Source organism: Vulpes vulpes, chromosome 4 (genome assembly GCF_048418805.1).
Source record: "Vulpes vulpes isolate BD-2025 chromosome 4, VulVul3, whole genome shotgun sequence".
NCBI classification, from domain to species: domain Eukaryota; kingdom Metazoa; phylum Chordata; class Mammalia; order Carnivora; family Canidae; genus Vulpes; species Vulpes vulpes.
This window is the reverse complement of record NC_132783.1, coordinates 138,558,873-138,574,097: the sequence shown is the minus strand read 5'-3', so window position 1 is coordinate 138,574,097 and position 15,225 is coordinate 138,558,873. Positions and strand designations below refer to the sequence as shown.

Genomic DNA, 15,225 nt, shown 5'->3' with positions numbered 1-15,225 from the left:
GCAAAGAGTTTTTTATCTTGTGCATCATCCACAATCCATCAGGAGGAGCTGTCTGCAGCTTTGCAATGAGAAAGAGTCTGAGCCCATATACAGGAAGGCTCAGTGGAGAAAGCAAGCTGTGACATAAGCACATCTGCCACAGGGGCAGGAAGGAACATGTATGTAGGGTGACCCAGGACTATTGTAAAATAAGTCTAAAGTGAATTACTACGGTTTTATGCTCTGGATTATATTTGAGTAAAATAAAAGAGTAACAATATAGGAGACATTAGTCTTTAAGATGCTCTTTCAAAATGAGGTGCCTGGATGACTTACTCCATTAGGTGTCTTTCTTCAGCTTGGGTCAAGATCTCTGGGTTCTGGGATTGAGCCCTGAGTCAGGCTCTGTGCTCAGTGGGAAGTCTGCTTCTCCCTCTCCCTCTCCCTCTCCCTCTCCCTCTCCCTCTCCCTCTCCCTCTCCCTCTCCCTCTCCCTCTCCTTCTCCTTCTCCCTCTCCCTTGCCCTCTGCTTCAGCCCCAACTCGTGTGCTCTCTCTCAAATGAATAAATAAAATATTTTAAAATGTTTTTCAAATGAGGATAGACTACAAATATTAAACCCAAGCATTTTTGTACTTGAGTCATTCAATGATTCTTCTTCACTCATAGGTTCTCTGCATATACATTAAAAATAAAAGACTACTACTTAATTTAAGCTGTTACCATTATATAAATCCTATTTAAACATGGAATAATTACAGTAGTAATGATCCATGAGTTAGTGGATCAGGAGTTTAAGAATTCCAAATAGTCAGAAGAAATTTGTTTCCAGTATGTACTTATTTTTGGTTTTCCTGATGCAAAAACTTGAGCTGAGTATATAATCTAAGATTCTAAAATGAAGTTTTAAATATGTACCTCCAATGCAAATCTGGTCAAATAGCTGCTTCCCTTGACTCTTGGCTCCAAAAGTTATAGTTCAACAAAGACTGACTTCCATCAATTTTGGGACCTTCTATCCAATAACCCAGATCAATAAGCTTTTCTCTGAAAATACTTCAAACTAGCCAAAACTAACTTTGCATTCCACATATGTAATCGGGCCTCTGCTATAAAAAAGGTATATGAGCTTCACAGAATTCAAAATTATTTTTCACACATTCATGAAGTTTTAAATTAACTGTTATTTTTATTTTTACTCCTTCCTCTTTCATTTGATAAAAATCCACAATTGGAGAGACAGGGACTTGGAAAGTATAGTAGCATAAGTTGAATGACTCAAAAGAGAAGTGAATGGAAATTTGTAAAGTCCAGTAAATGCAGAATCATCCATGGCATCAGTGCTACTAAAAGTCAGAATGGCAGAGTCAAGGGAAGTCACACAATGATGAACTAGAATATTCTCAAGTGAAAATCCATTGGTAGGGAGACTCAAGCTGATGGTAATATTTGGCATGATTCCTTCTAAATCACACTTGCAAGTGATAGTTCTGACAACTTACCACGTATCTGCTATATCTTATTTATCATGTTGCGTGGATTTTACCTTTTCAGTGATAGAAATAGAAACCTGTGGTTTTTCTTTGAATGTTCTAAATTTCTAGGCTGGATGTTTTTATGGACGTGTCTCAAAAGCAAAATTATATCTTGAATGTGGAATTGTGATACCTTCGGCTTTGTTCTTCTTTATCAAGATTGCTTTTGCTATTTGGGGTCCTTCATAGTTCTATATACATTTAGTATTATTTTGCATTTGTGAAAAATGCTGTCAGTATTTTGATAGGGATTACATTGAATTTATAGATTGCTTTAGGTAGTATGGACATTTTAACAATACTAATTCCTTAGCTGTGGTTTACCTTAGTAATAGATTCTGACTTATTACCTATAACTATACATAGACATAGAAATAAATTAATTTATAAGGCTATTAATATGAGGTAAAGAAATTAGATGTATTATTATTATTATTAATTACTATTATTATTTAGCTTTTGTGTCAGACTTGGAAAAGCAGAAATACCACTTACACTATCTCATCCTAGAAGGACCCTCTGCCCAACTACAATGTGTTAAAGTGTGCAGCGCTTCGGACTCTCAGGATACACCTACCCTTTAGAGCAGCATCTATGCTCTGTAAGGGAGGTGCCCAGCCAATGGCTGATCACGAAGGTAGTAAAAGGGTTTAGCCATTTCTGTCCAACAAAGGGATTTCTTTAACAGGCAGTATTTGCTCTGGGAACTTTCAATTGGGATGAGTCAGATGTTTTCATGTTGGAATCACAGTCTGATTTATTGCTATGCACAGTCCTACCTGCCTCCACTTTTGTTTTCTTCCAGAGTGTTACTTTTCAACATACCTTTTGCAATTCTTACTCCATTTCGGTATCTGCTCCAGGAGAACCCAAACTGCATCACTTGAATTAGAAGAAAAGCAGAGTCAATATAGAAAGCATTCAGGAATCAATATGGTTAGGGTGGCAGATGATGAGGCACTGTAGAGCAGAAAAGCACTATCAGAGAGCTCAACCATAGACAGGAAATATGCTGTTCTGGTTTGTGCATGTGATCCTTTGAGTTTTAAATTGATCGCTTATGTTTCAAGAACAATCCATGCAATCGCAATCAGGACACAATTAATAGATTCAGAGATGACATAAACTTAGTCCATTCATAGACATTTTGATAGAGATAAACTTATAGAAAATAAACAATTTGAGATTCTCAGAACGAGGGGGCTAAACCCACTTTTATCCTTTGCTTTTATTTCTTTACGACCCCAATTAATAAACTGTTTTTTACCATTTTTGAGTATCTGGAAATAAGAATCTGTATTCATTTTGACATATAAAATAGTGAGTTCTGGGCAGCCTGGGTAGTTCAGCGGTTTAGTGCTGCCTTCAGCCCAGGGCCTGATCCTGGAGACCGGGATGGAGCCCCACGTCAGGCTCCCTGCATGGAGCCTGCTTCTCCCTCTGTCTGTGTCTCTGCCTCCCTCTCTCTCTCATGAATAAATAAATAAAATCTTAATAAAATAAAATAAAGTAAAATAAAATAAAATAGTTCATAAATTATCCAAATCTAGAAACCTTTCCTAACCAGATAACATATCACAGTATCAGGAAGATGTAAAATGAGTTGCATCTTCCTCATCATTTTGAGAAACTCTGAAATGAAGCACCTTCCACTCTAGGAAACTAAGAATCATTTTGTGGGATAAAAGATATATTGCTTATGTGTGAAGCAATTGTATAAAGACAAGGAGAAAAAAAAGGAAACACTTCTTTTTATGTGATTATTCTACGAAATATAAAACCAAAGCATGGGAATATAGTTCATGTTTGAGTTGCAAGAACAAGAAGTAATAAGAATACTGAGATTAAGAATACAAAGAGAAAAAAAAAAAGAAAAAAAAAGAAGAAAAAAAAAGAATACAAAGAGAAATTTAAAAAAAATAAAGGAATAGGGGAAATAACTCAGTGGACTTAAAATTCCCAGATGTAAAATAATGCTGTACACAGGTTTGTCACTATAGAATTTAGCTGATATATTACAATTAAAATTTGATAAATATCTGGCATATAGAAGAAAATATTTTATACTGGAGTAAAATGTAAATTAAAAAATAAAATAAAATAAAATAAAAATAGAGTAAAACAACAAAGAAGCAGAAGCCTAAAATGTTTTAAAATATGTCAAATCAAAAAATTAACTGTTCATTACTATTATGAACTTATTTTAGAAGATTACTAATATTTATATCACTGAGTACTCAGTATAGTCTATACATTGTGCTAAGTGCATTTACATATATTATTATGATACCTTTATAATTAAATAATTATTGTCATTCCATTTTATGTATCAGCTAACTAAGACTAGACAATATTAAGTCAGTTAACCTTCAGTCACACAGCTTCTTTTTTTTTAATTTTTAAAAAAACGTTTTCTTTATTCTTTCTTTTTGTGGGATTTTTGTTGTTGTTGTTGTTAGAGAGAGAGAGTACATGCTTGCTTAGGAGTAGGGAGGGGAGGGGCAGAGGCAGAGGGAGAGAGAGAATCTTAAGCAGGTTCCATGTTCAGTGCAGAGTCCAAAGCAGGGCTTCATCTCATGAACCTGAGATCATGACATGAGCCAAAATCAAAAATCAAATGCTTAAATGACTGAGCCACCCAGGTGCCCCAGTCACACAGCTTCTAAATTAAATGCAAAATTCAAACTTACATAATAATTATACAGCAGAGAATTTGTGGCCACTCAGATTTATGTGAATAAGACAACTATAGGTAGAGCAAAGTAAGTTATGATTTCATCAATTATAAACGTTCTTATTTTAGTATACATGCACCACATGATGAAAAGATAAAAAGACAAACTATAAGCCGGGAGAGAATATTTGCCTATCTCATATCTGGCAAAGGACTTATAATCAGAGCATATAAAAACTCTCAAAATTCAACAATGCAAAACCAAAAAACAATAAAAATATGGGCAAAAAGATTGAACAGATATTTCACCAAGGAAAAGAAATGAATGGGAAATCAGTACATGAAAATGTACACAAAATCACTAATGATTAGGGAAGTACAACTAAAACCACAATGAGCTACTATTATTTACCTATTAAAATGCCTAAAATAAGGGGTTCCTGGGTGGCTCAGTCGATTAGGGAGCCAACTTGTGGTTTGAGTTCCAACCATGACCTCAGAGTCCTGGGATCGAGCCTATATGGGGTGCTGCCCTCAGCAGGAACTCTGCTTGAACATCCTCTCCCTCCATTGCCTCTCCCCAACTCATGCACACAGGAACACTCTGTCTCTCTCTAAAGGAAATAAAACTGGGGCACCTGGGTGGCTCAGTGGTTGAGCATCTGCCTTTGGCCCAGGTCATGATCCTGGATTCCTAGGTGGAGTCCATGCAGGGAGCCTCCTTCTCCCTCTGCCTGTGTCTCTGCCTCTCTCTGTCTGTGTCTCTCATGAATAAATAAATAAAATCTTAAAAATAAAATAAAATAAATCTTTAAATAATTATATAAAATGGATAAACCAAAAGCAAAACAAAAGCTTAACAAATACAAAAGATTACAAAATGCTGGCAAGGATATAGAGCAACTGTATCTCATACATTTTTGTACAGAATGAAAAATGGTACAGCCAATTTGGATATCACTTTAGTAGTTTCTTGTAAAGCCAAACATATACTTACATTAAACTCAGAATTCCACCTAGATAAACAAAAATCATGTCATGCAAAAACTTGCACATGAATGTTTATAGAACTATTATTTAATCTCCAAAAGCTGGAAGTAAGCTAGATGTTCTTCAAGATGTCAATGGGTAAACCATACATCCATTCAATGGGATACTACTCAGGAATAAAAAGGGACAAAGTATTGGCACAACCAATGACATGGAAGGACTACATACTATGTTATACTAAGTTAAAAAACACAATCTTAAAAGGCTAAATACAATGTAATTCCAGTTTTACAAATTTCTGGAAAAGACAATACTATAAAGATGGAAAACAGATCAGTGTTGTAGGGGATGTGGGGTGAAGGAGGGGTTTGACTACATGAGAGAGTTTTTTGGGTGATGGAATTTTCTTGTATTCTGATTATGATGATGGACGCATGAATCTTTGCATATGTTAAAACTCAAAGAATTGGACCAACCTCCCAAAAAGAAATTGCATCATTTTTAACTAAATATTACTAAAAATATTTTAAGGAATTTGATTATGAAATTAACACATTTATAGTGTAAGCCATGGACCTATACTTTTCTGTGAATAGTATGTCCACTAGAAAACACTATTTATATTTTGAAATGTCATTATTTAATATGTGACAAGATAGTACTGATATTCTGTATTAGCTCTCCCAGCTCTAAATTCAGCCTATGTAGAAATTAATGTGTTTGGAAGGAAAAAATTGCACAGATGTCATTTTCCTCAAAAGCAGGCAAATTATGAATGTAAATAATGCACTGTTTTGGTTTTGAGCTTCCAGAATCACTTGGAATCTGAGATACTGAAATGTCAACAAATTTGAGACCATTTTCTGCCATAAATGGAGATGAATAGATTGATAGCCACTTGTCTTATTTGTAACTTACATTAATTTTTCTATAAAAATATTTAAGAATAGAATTTGGCAAAGCTTCCTTATCTATGATTATAGTACCATTATGTTATTATGAAAAAGCATAATCCAAACATATGCATAGTTTTGTGTCACTTTTATTTATCTTTTCTGTCATTTTTATTATGCAATAATCACTACATAGGAATATGAAGATGAAAAGATAAGTCAGAGTAGGATTATATTAAAATAAAAATTCTTAAAGGCTTCTGAGTTAAAAGTCAATTTGAGCGTAGATGTGTTCCCTGAGATATTCATTAAGTGATTATATACACACTAATGTCTATACAAACATGTGCATGAGATCAATGACAAGCATCAACATTTTCTAAGCTATTACGTTAGTACCAAGCAATGTACCTAACAGGTTTTGCAAAGTTTGGTCAACACTAAGTTTGTATACCCCTTGACTTGGCTATCCCTTGGTAGCCAACATGGATGGCACATTAAAGAATTGAGGCAACACACAGCTGATAGTTACTCCTTATATTACCAAATTCTTCCATTATCCTTCTGACCAAAAATAAAATCTTAAGAAGTCATTAATATCACATATCTGTCTCATGAGTTATCAACACCGTATCTTTTAATGTTGCCATGAATTCTCCAGGCCATCAAAAAGCCAAATACATGTTGTGAACGAGGTAAAGCATCTCATAACTATTAACAATAGCTAAAATTATCATTGCTTATAAATGTTAATACCTTAAATGGTGTAAATGGATAGCATACTGCTTGCTGAGGAAAATATTAATTTAGACATGCACATAAAAATGATCTTGGACTTCCAGGATTCTAAAATTAAATTACTCTTATTTATAAGCCAAGTCTATAGTATTCTGTTATAGCAATCCATATCTACCAATGATACTGAAACCCAAGCTGCTACACTCAAAAGGCCAACACACATGAGATAAATTTTGATTGGAAAGGAATTTGAGCTGTATTCAGGAGGCAGGCAACTTGGGGAGAAGGCAGACTTGACCAACAGCCAACTCAAAACTTTCCACCTGGCCTACAGATTTTTAAAGGGGTTAAATCTCAGTTAAGGGAGTGCAGTCATCTGTGACATTTCTTGGTAACATGCAGATTCAGTGATGCCAACTACAGAGTTATCTCACTGTGTAATGCAAGAAGGTCTTGTTCCTTGGTACTCAGCAGTTGTATAAAAGTACTGTATTTTTAAAAATACTTTACTTAATATTTATTTATTTGTTTTGAGAGAAAGAAGAGGGACAGAGGGGAGGGAAATAAATCTCAAGTGGACTCTGCATTGAGCACAGAGTCCCAAGCAAGGCTGGATCTCGTGACCCCTGAGACCAGGAGCTGACCCAAAACCAAAAGTTGGTCGTCTACCACCTGAGACACCCAGGTACTCCAAAAGCATCCTATTCTTTCTAGAAAGGAAGGCAAAGTCTAGAGATGTGCAAAGGGAAAGTCATTGGCTTGAAGTAAAGTTATTTGTGTCATCTTAAAAAAAAAACAAAAACATTTTGCTTAAAAGATTGCTGGACTAATCAGAAAGCTGAGGCTGCTTGAAACAGTCATCCTGGCCTCTCTGGCCTGGGAGAGTTCTGGTCCTTCCTTCCCCAAAGCCAGTGGTCTGTAGATCTCAAAGAAAATAAATTAGTTTTCAAGGGTGTTGGATCAGCAAGCAAGGAGTGTGTCAACGTGAAGCAAGTTAACCCTTAAGACCAGCTGGAGTATTGTTAAAGCAAGACACCTTATATTACTCCTTTTCATGAGTGGAGAATTGACCATTCTCTGCATATATTAAACAAACTCTCCTTAAGTCATTCTTTGTTCACTTTTTAGCCTTTACCCACAAAACCAGAGGAGAAAATTAAAATTATCCAATACGTGTATGGATAAAGTTCACATTTCAAATTATTTTGTGTGTAAATATTATGTGACACACTTAAGGGTACTGCTGTTGACATAATGGAACATAGTTTTGCCATAGTGTTTTAAAATTTAGAAATATTTCTTCTGTTCATTTATTTATTTTTCCTACTAAAACAAGGGTTATAGAATAGTGGTTGGAGCAAAAAAATCTGCTTTTGGATCTTAGCTCTACTATGTTGCAAAGCTGTACTTAAAACAGGGTAATTTATTGGAATGAAATCCAGTTGTGTTCCAAGTGAAAATTCAGAAAAAAACTTCATAAATATCTTAAAATGCTAGAAAATGACCATATCAGCTCTGAATTCTGTATCAGTTTGCAAGCTGTTTTATTTTTCTGCAGCAATCAAAACAGTACTTAGTTTGAAATGCATAACAAAATTTGAAAAACATAGCTTTGCATGTTTGTTCTGTCTCCGTTATGAATGTAACACTTTTGAATGTTCCAGAATGGCAGTCTTAAAATGAAGGGAAAAGAAAATACTTGCACATCACATTTGGCTTTAAAATCTGATTTCTGGAAGCTCTTGATGGCCTTCCCAATAGTATTAAGGTTATGTTGGCCTGATAAGGAAAACAGCCAGTCACTTCAGTCAACAACCTAGTTATCAGATATCCAGGAGGGGGGAAGAAAGTTACATTCATAAACGTTTTCCCCTTCAAAATTTTGCTTTGCCATGATAAACAGGGATTCCGAATTTTGAGAGACCTATTTACTCTGAGAAGTAGAATTCATATATTTACTTGGCAAATTGCTATTTAAAATAGTATTTGCAATGAAAGGATAGAGGATAATCTTTGGTACACTTTTAAAACCAATTTGATATCTCAGCTCAAACTAGGTTTTCATCAATTAATGACTTGGAGAATATTTATATTTATCACACTGGCTCTATAATTTAGGTCATGAGAGAGAGTTCTCCTGGGATGCAGTAAAACCTATGATTATGACAGCACACTCTGAAGTGTGCTCTTGGTCAATTTCCAAGTCTGACTTTCACACTCTAAATATATGAACTTTGAACATTTCTTTAAAATTGTAAGGATATCAGAGAAATAGCAATTATCTCTTAGTACAGAGTAAAGTCCTCCCAGGACTCCCTCTCTTGACAATTTCCGCTTCAACCAAGAGAATAGGTGTGTAGGTGTGTGTGTGTGTGTGTGTGTGTGTGTGTGTGAATGTTTTGGTCTTTTCCCTCTCACTGCTGAAATTTGCCTGAGCAGAGCCCTCACCAAGAATCTCTTGGAGGCCAATAAACATTACAATTTTTTCAGTGGTTCTTTTTGCAAACTCTAGTCAAGCATCACCATAACTTTTTTTTTTTTTTTTTTCAGGAAAACCATGTTGTTCTCAGTCCTGGGTCCTTAGCCTTAATACTTTGATTGATGTCATGCCCAAATCCTCAGGACTGCCCTTTGTATTTGCCTACCGCTCATCCAACCTTTTTTTTTTTTTTTTAATTTTTATTTATGATAGGCACACAGTGAGAGAGACAGAGACAGAGACACAGGCAGAGGGAGAAGCAGGCTCCATGCACCGGGAGCCCGATGTGGGATTCGATCCCGGGTCTCCAGGATCGCGCCCTGGGCCAAAGGCAGGCGCCAAACCGCTGAGCCACCCAGGGATCCCCATCCAACCTTTTATATATCCACCAATTCTTTCTCTTTTCTCCTGGGAAAGTTATTATTTTCTGGAGGACTGCAACAGCTCTTCATAAGCTCTGTCGGGTAAATTGGAAGCCTTTCAGTAAAATTAGCCAATTTATAAATCAAATAGATACTGTTCTTGGTTTATTATTCTTTCATGAAAGCTCAATCTTGGGTGATGAATTCTAGTATTTAGTGTTTATACTTCATGAAGCTATGCTGCACCATGGTCTTCTAGAGCTCTGTTATCATGGTTTCTGAGAGACCAGGAACATATTTTATTTTTTATTCTCTTCTAAATGCTGATTGCAGATCCTACTGTCTCTGCACTAATCCCAGATCTACTAACAAAGAACCCAAGAAGTATTAATTTGCTATATTATACTCTTGGTTCAATCCAGGCAAAGATGCTTAAATTTGTAAACAAATTTAATTGACAAATGAGCAAATAGAACCAACTTCAATGATTAGTAAGGTAGGAAAAAATAAAATTATGAAATAATAGAAATATGAAAATGAACTCAGAAACATAAATCAATTGATGAGTAAAGCACCACATTAGTCACAAAGGAATACAAATTTTGTAAATTGACAATACATTTAAAAAGATCATTCAGAATACAATTGAGAGAAACAAGAAGACTTGAAAAATGAAACAACAATTAAATGAGAAAGACTATGGATTAAAAGGCCTGAAAACAGCAGCAAGTCAGTGGAATATTCTTAGAATGTCCCACACTGATAAAAAGATATAAAATCACAGCTAAAACAAGAATATATACCAGAAAATGAAAACAAAATATTAACTTTATATACAAATTCTAGCTGAAATTGCAACAAAACAAAGTTCCCAAAAATATATTAAAAGCAACCAAGGAAAAATGAAAATTTACTATAACAACAAAAAAATGACGAGAGGTTTTTCAAAAGCAATATAAGTAAGATTTTTAAAAATATTTTGAAAGAGCTGAGAGATACTACTGACAAACTAGATTGCTCATGAAATTATTTTTTAATAATAAGGGTAAAATATATTCCAAATAACCCAACTTTTATTTTTAATCAAGATAACATTAAGCAAAGAGATTCTGAAGAACGAACTTTATTAAAAATCAACATATTTGAAAAATAAAATCTGAGAAATTATAAAGAAACACATCGGAAAAATAGTACACAAGTTTAAATATATATTTACTGAGTAACAACATTTATGCAAATGATGATGATAATAAGGAAGGTGTGGAATATAATGATAATACCTAAAATAGTAGTGAAGGATAATAAACCTGAAATGTACAACAAAAACATGCAAACTATTTGGAGGTAGTTAGACTTTTTAAGTCTTTTTATTTTGAAGAAATGACAATAGTAATTTTGAATTTCTTAATTTTTAAAATATCAACTGTTTAATTTTAAAGGTAACAACTAAAAAAGCATAATTTACAAACAAATTGGGGGAAGTAAACAATATGGAAATAGATGTAAATAGAGGAATATATAGTTATATAACAAGATAATATTTATTCAAAATCTTTAAAAAACATTTAAGTGAAGAAATTATTATAGTATCAATAATAGTTCAGACTACCTAAGAGTATTTCTTCTAACAAAATATATTTAGAAACTTAAAAAATTACATGACATTTTATGGAGTGATTTTATAATTAAGCAAACATAAATAATATTCATGCATAGAAAACATGTCATTCCTTCCCAAATTGAGCTTGGAAGCAATTCTTTTTTTTTTTTTTTTAAGATGTTATCTATTTATTCATGAGACACAGAGAGAGAGAGAGAAAGAGGGAGGCAGAGACACAGGCAGAGGGAGAAGCAGGCTCTATCCATGCAGGGAGCCTGATGTGGGACTCGATCCCAGGAACCAAGATCACGCCCTGGGCCAAAGGCAGGCGCTCAAACACTGAACCACCCCGGCGTCCCAAGCAATACATTTCTAATGAAAATCTTAATGTATATTATTGCATGGAACAAAATATATCTGACAGAATGATTCTAGCATATTTATAAATGAGTAAATTATTAAGAATTGTCAATGAATAGCTAAAGAAAATCAAAGAGGCAGATTTTCCCTTCCAGATGTCAATGGTCATAATAAAACCATATTAATTAGGATGGTATGAAATTGGTATACAAAGAGAAACGTAAAACAATAGAAAGAATACAGTGCTTAAAAACAGACTAGACCACATGAAGAGATAATGTGTTGGCCAGAGGTAGTACAATTACTTAATGGAGAAAGGATCTTAAATAGATAAAGATTAAATTGTTCCAAAACAAAAAAAGAATTGGATATTTATCTCAAAGTATGCATAGTAAACTTAAATATGAGAAGCGAAATTATAAATATTTTAAAACATATTACACAATTTTGGAAAGTCGGGTACAGACGTTTTTAAAGAAGACATGAAAGATATTAAAATTAAAATTATAGAAGAAAATAAATAACATAGATCAGTCACAAACAGGAATAATTGACATTTCCAATGAGCTAGAGTGCCATGTTTCTGAAAGTTGAGGCATATCCCTGTATTTAGGCTATTGTTGCCAATTTACATACCACAGGTTTTTAAAAATATTTAAAAATATTTTAGGAGGAGGAAGCTTTGCAGAACAAAATTATGATATTATGTACCTTCTGTCTCCTTCACTCTAGTGTCTCTCAACTTAGTCCTCAGAATTAAGGCAAGATATTTTAATTATCCGTGTACATGTCCTGAAAATGTATAAAGCTAGTGAAGAATATAATGGGAATAACTTCTTTCATTAAAGACCAGCAAATAGTGGGTGTTTGATTTGATCATACATGGAAAAAAACTGAGTTTGAGATATATGCCTCAAGAGGTGATGAAAAGCAAGAGGGCATTTTTAACATCCTCACACTGCAGATAAGCTTTAGCCTGTATAAGAATTTATTGTTCCTCATCAGGTCAGGGTGGGACCTGGAAGGAGCAGCCTTTTATTTTTGTCTGAGTTTTTCCTAAAATCAATCAGAATACTGAGGTTCTTTTTAAAACACAATATCTGGAAATGATCTTGAAATCATAACACTTTTCTTGCTTGACTCAATGACCAAAAATGTAACATCATCTATGACTTACTGTATATTTTAATCTATATTAGAATAACTCACTAAATTCAGATTTTTGCTTCTATTACACACAAAGACAAACATATTTTTTTTTCTTTTCATTGCCATAAGGAGATATAAAGATAATTCCAAAATAAAGACAAAATTACTATTTGGCATCTCTCTACTCCTGGTTCTCCAGTTCATAATCTCAGTGTGTCTTGCCCGGAATACCCATAACGTTCTGTGCAATTTCTTTCTTCCGTCTCTCCCTAGGCTCCGTTATTTCAGTTCCCAAGCAAACAAACAGCACCAAAGAAAACAAAATTGCTAATGTCTTTTCTTTAATACCCCAATTTTATTTTCCTGATATTTAATTTTCTGCTTGAATTAACTCCACTCAACTTCCTCAGTCTTATCTTTTTCTAATCCCCTTAATGAAACACAAGACCTGTCCAAACTAGGGATTTTTTAAAATACATGCTTATACTTTCAGATCTTCATTATTTCTACAAAGATGCTCCTCAGTCTTGAATCACCTCCTTTGTTCCACATTCCACTTGCACTTTAGAGTCTATCTCAACTGGGACAAAATATTTCTTGATCTCTCAAGAACTATGCTTCAGCAGTATCTCCCTTTTCCAAATAAATAATGACTTATTTTTAACTCCTTTTGACCTATATCTTTCAATCCTATGTTATATTTATGTGTCTATATCTTGTTAAGTGTTTTAGAAAGGATTATTGTATCTGAGTAGCATTTATTTTCAACATAGTGGACACCATATAAATAATTTTTTATAATTTTTATGGTTCTAATAGACATAATAGTCAAATTTTTAATATTAGGTCAAGAACCAAAGCCCTTTTTGGCTTTTAAAAATTGGAAAAATTAATTGAAAACCAAATGAAAGAGATAACTGAAAATATGTCCTTTAATTTATCTCAAATATGGAAAAGAATAAAGATTCACTACTTGAAAAAAAGAGTAATTAAAATTAATAATATATAATTTAAAATATAATAAGTACTATCACTGTGCATTAATTATATAAGCAAATTGAGCATGATTTTATGTGAAAGTAAGATAAACATTTTGTTTCCTCATATCTAACCCTGTTAATCAATTTTAAAGCAATGGAAGCACCAAGATTTAGCCACGATCAAATTTACTTTGTGTTACTGAGTGAATTTCAGTTCATACAAGACAGAGAATGATAATTTCTGTAGTAACAATACAAATGATTTAATCATCATGATTGACAAATGATGCAGTTTACTTTTCCTAGTTACTTCCTTGACTCTTTAGTGGAGATCATACTGAATTGTTCATTCAAGACATTCATTACTAGACATTTGTCAGTAGTTTTTGTCTGTCTGTCAGCAGAAATCAAGACAAAGATCATCATCCGTAAAATGTTACTGATTTAATAGAAACAGGAATTCTCACTGAGTTTTTTTTAAATTGTGAACATTAAAATGTTTTAAATGTAACATGGTACTGGCTATATATACTTTTCATTTTTAAAAACTATAATTTACATAAAACCAAAATGGGCAAAGCTAGACAATATAAGTCACTATGTGGTTCAGAGGGTAGATTATAGAAACTAGGTTTGTCTCCACTTTGTTTTTCTCTCCTGGAAGCTCTTCTGTGTAATCCCGTTGTGGAAACATGGTGGCAACGCAACCAAAATATTTTAAAATAATCTATGTCAGATCTTCCCAAAGTAAATTACTCGATGTGATTCTGTTTGCCTGCATTAGTCATAAGTTGTCTGAAGATACGTTGGTGAAACATCTGCTTTCACTTCAGTCCCTTGATCAACCAATTTTCTGGCTGAAAGAATGCAGCATGAATAGCCACACTGAGCAAGCTAGTGGTCTTCATGGACAGTAGATCCGTCCATCACTGCCAGTGATACATCCCCATCCTGCCACCGACACCATCATTATCTGAGACTCCTCCTCACCATTGTTGGAAATGTGCAAGTCTCCTGAGGATGATGTAATCACCGTCTAGGTGCACAGCCAGACTCCATTCAGGGCTGGAAGCCTTAGAATGTTACTTTCAGAAAGTATAAAGCCTAATTTGACCATGAATTTGCAGATACCCCAAAAAGCAATAAAAATTCTCCCATTTCTCCCTTTGTATTAGCAACATTTCTGATTTGTGACATTTTTTTCTGAAAAATCACACAGAATACAGCCCGTCTGTGATTATCATATGTGTATCATCCATAAAACTAAGATTTTTTTCAATCTCGATTTCTTTCAATCTCCTCGATTTCCCACTCTTTTAAAATTTTTAATGTATGCATAGATTTTTTATGTTTATTCCTTAAAAGCATAACTTTTCTAAAGAGAGCTATTATGCACTTCTATAATAATACTAATTAGTGTGAAATGAAGAAATAATGTTACATGTATTCTGAATTCTATTAAATATATAGTTTAATTCTAAGAGTGT

At 33.8% G+C, this 15,225-nt stretch overlaps 1 pseudogene; it reads right to left on the bottom strand.

Moving 5' to 3' along the window:
* Positions 1–733: 733 nt before the first annotated feature.
* The window catches only part of LOC112925090 (AP-5 complex subunit mu-1-like), a 59,804-nt pseudogene continuing 45,312 nt past the window's right edge, over positions 734–15,225 (bottom strand).